Source organism: Arachis duranensis, unplaced genomic scaffold (assembly GCF_000817695.3).
Source record: "Arachis duranensis cultivar V14167 unplaced genomic scaffold, aradu.V14167.gnm2.J7QH unplaced_Scaffold_60262, whole genome shotgun sequence".
Classification (NCBI taxonomy): Eukaryota; Viridiplantae; Streptophyta; class Magnoliopsida; order Fabales; family Fabaceae; genus Arachis; species Arachis duranensis.
This window is the reverse complement of record NW_026264982.1, coordinates 12,758-16,879: the sequence shown is the minus strand read 5'-3', so window position 1 is coordinate 16,879 and position 4,122 is coordinate 12,758.

Below are 4,122 nucleotides of genomic sequence, written 5' to 3'. Positions count from 1 at the left end.
AGGCAAAGGAGCCGATTGGAGGAATGCTTCTTTTTGGTGAAACGCCCGGGTAAACGCATCCCTTTTAGATGGATGTTGTGGATAGAGGAGCTCCAGTTCTTGCATCCTTATTTGGCGCGCGGGAAGCCGAGAGCTTACCCCCATCTTAGGTGGAACGGATTTCTTCAAGCCAGGAAAGGTCCAGCAGACCGGATGCTCTGACCTATCAAGACCCACCAAAATGAGTAGTAACGACTTTCTAAAATAAAATATTATTTTACATTAATGGAATCATAAGATGTCTGTAGAATTGAGTGCTCTTAAAGAAAAACCGCCTACCTGTATACCAAAGGGATACACAAGTGAAGCGAGCGGTCCTCTTCTCTTTTTGAAAGAGCGAAAAAGGGATTCGTGCTTGGATGTCGAGATCAGGGGACTTTATCCAATCCATGCGGCGAAATCGATTTGTGGTGGAACAAACTCCATCTAAATAAATATTTGTTTGCTTCGATACAAGAGATCGGCCCCGAAGCAAGGTATGGTGGGTGCCAGCTACTTTCACTTGTTAGGAGTAGGGGCTGAAAAGAGCTCTTTGTATAGGTTGGGTTTGCTGGGCTTTGATGCTTACCTTATTATTATGAAAAGGGGAGGTTTTGATAAAGGAGCTTTGAAGCCCTTTTGCTGGATTGTTGGTCTGCAGCCCCGCCCTATAGAATGAATCAAATAAGGAGGGAGAGGCCCATTGATGACCTTGCCCGAAGCATTGTCCTAGCCCCTGCTCTTAACTTAAATAAATGGGATTGATCCAAGGAAACTGAATACTCAATAGCTGTTAGTGACTCCATTAATTCTCTATCTGCTGGATTGACCGGCCTAAAATCACTGAATGGAACTGAACACTATTCTGCAGGGAAGGAACCTTCAACTCACAGAGGGAAAGGGTAGTGATGCCTCTGAACGGGGCCCCACTTAAAATAAAACTCCATCTATCGATTCTTGAGATGCGAGATGTTCCCTACTCTCTCCTTTTGATGCCCCTACTATTGCTGCCTAATGGTTTGATTGCTCCCCCCAATCACTTGGGAATGCTCGAATATAGGAGAATCTGCTGTTCTCATGTAAGCCGACACAGCCCTGAATCTCCGTAACGATTATAACGGCCGAGGTTGATTCAATGTCCTCCTGCCTAGGTAGGAGTGGGCACCAGAATGATTCTAGCTCTCAACTAGGTCTTTTCCACTCGTGCTTAACACATGATTAGTGGAAATCCTCATTCCGTACATCTCCTCGTCAATTTGGGCATGAGCTCGCAGCCTAGATTATGGGGGAGAATGAATGGCTCTGTGACTCCATATTTCGCCTTGAAGGGAAAGCAAAGCTACGTCTCGTCAAAGGGCTTACCCCAAAAAAAAGCCCTTTCTCGTTTATGGAGCGACCTGTGCGTAGATTTGAATGACAGGGTTTGATAGTTTTCTCATTAATTCGGGATCCTTACCTCAGCGGTGCCGAAGTTTGGTTACGCCTCGGGCTCGGGGGTCTATCCCGCGTCCCAAAAAAAGGGTTCCCAGAAATGGAATTTCGCACCATGCTAAATCTGGGGGTGGCATAATAGCCGCGGAGTTGCTTATGATTTTTGATAGGAGTTGTGGCCGACCTGGGTTCCATTCCTGGGGAAAGTAGCCCAGCCGATTACTATGTATTACTATTATATATTATCTGATAGGGATGTCACTTCAGCTAATAAATATTTATTTTAGCAAGTTCTGATTAACGTGCACCAGCCCCTCCTTATGCGTCCCCTTCTTATACTATTCTTCCTCTTTCGAGTATGAGAAATTCCTCCCCCTCGTAGATTTAATGTTCTGTACGAAGAAGGCATTCTTGCTAAACCTATTCATTTCGGGATAAAACCATGGGCAAAGCACAGTGGATTTCTTTCTTCCAAAACTTGACTGATGATCAAATAGTCTGGAGAGCACCATGGCTGGCACAAGTACCAGTCCTGTACCGTTGCGGGGATTACCCCTGGGTCATATTATTATTAGGGCTATGGGGCGGCATCAGTTATGCACCAGCAATGCTTCGGCGGCAGCTGGGGTTGGGGTCATTAGAGTTCATCATCCCCATGACGCATGGTCTAAGAAAGTGGGAATTCACTTTCGGGGACCCAAAGACGGCTGATATAGTCAGAATGGTAATCGACTTTTGGAAGGAAACTCAGCGGATCAAGACAAGTCGATACACAAAGCAGACAACTCCAGCCTCTATGGCAAGCCACTCGTGGTAAAGGTTTTCTAGCCCCGATGGTGTTCAGACCAGAGTTATCAGCGCCTATGAAATTGGAAGCCCAATCTTATGTGGTCGAAACCAAAGCCGGGAATGAAGTGTCACACTCAGGATGGTCGACCAAGACTGCCTCCTTAGCAGCCGTCAATTAAAGGCTTCGGTACTAAGCTCACTGCTCCGGGAACCCTCTTCCATTCGGAGATCGTACCGCTAGAAAACGGGGGAAAAACAATCCTCTACTGCCCATTCCATGAATGAGCAGGCCTTGGTGAGTCCGGTTTTCTGTGCTACCTACCGCTAATTCCTTAAACAATCACTCTTATACCTCTTACAGAGAGTGAAGTGACCAATAGGTATTGGGCACGAACGCTTTAAGATAGGTTGCTTTCCGTTAACAAGACAACAAGCCTGCCTGGCCTTCAATAGAATTGGGAGCAGATGTGGCATTTATTTCTTCTATGTACAAAAAGGTTCACTTGAATAGGAAGTGGAATCAATCCCGTTTGCTACAGGATTCTTTCGATCTGGTAAACCCCTTTTGACTAGAAAGTTTGAAACCCCAATACTTGCTACTTCAGCAGAGGCATCTTCCTGGCTTAGAAAAGATCCGCTAGAGATTCCCTCTGACTCCTAGTCGAGATCTTCAAACGTACTAAACGATTCGATCTATCACTTAAGTCATTTCGACTTGGAAGAAATCCATACTTGTAGCACTCCTGGTGCAGAATCTCAGAGCTAAGCGAACCGAACCCCCCGTGATCTAACCTTAACCTCTTTCATCTATACGAGGTATCACTATCGTCCTCGTTCGGCTTACAGTAAGCTGGCTGCTATATAAATAGAATGACGACCCCTCGATTTAGGGCTGTGGTAGGTGCCTAAGACCATCGCCGTACCTTACCAGATCCGGGCTCTAGGTGTGATGTAGATGAAGTAAGAAGAAGCAAGCAGTCAGGGGCGATCCGGACCAGGACTAATAGCCATTCATTTTAAGGCAAGTAGTTGAGTTAGTAGCCAAACTTAATCTAAATAAGGTAGGGGGAAAGTCTCAAATTCCTAGTCATACTTTTCTGAAGGAAGTAAACAACCTTTCACCTGTCTAATTCTCTTTTGCTTTGGGACTTAGCCTAGTTGCCCCGCTTCCTTCACTCGACTAAGCAACGAATTCTTATCCCAAACCTGTCTCGAGGATAGGCCCAATGCGGTATCAGAATAGAATAGGGGCATCGAGCCCTTCCTACTTCATGGGTAGCAGAGCAGCCAATTGAGAAGGTGAATCAAACCCTACGAAACAAGAGACGGAAGAAGGAACGCAGTGGATGCCACTGAAGCCAATACAAGACAGGATCAGCATATGGCTGGCTACTTCTGAACCTTGACCTTCGCTTCCCGCTGATCCCAACGTGTGATAGATTGATTCTAGTAATGAAACTCCCATCCGACTGGATCTTTCTCTCTCCATGGGATGAAGTCTAGTGTTCTAGGTCTTTTGGATTGGGCTGTGATCCCTATCTTTTTATAGAGTCTCTTTCATCTAATGGAATGTGTTCAGTATCTCTCTCAGGTTTGAATCTTTTCCTTTTTCATTTATCTGGTGAATCTATTCCCTGGCATGCCTTTGGCAAAGTCAAGTGATGTGGAAAAGTAGCGCTGGACATTTTCTGAGCTCTATGTCTGGTCGAGGGTGAGAACTCGTGCTGTTCACAATCCCTATCATCCAATCTCTGAGATCAGGAAGTGGCCGGGAAGCTTTCCATTCCCGTACGGAAGATGAAAGACGAACCTCTGGTCTAGTGGTTGGTAGATTTCCTTGTTGCTGGAATCCAATGCTTTAGTAATTGAATCACCGGCAGGAAT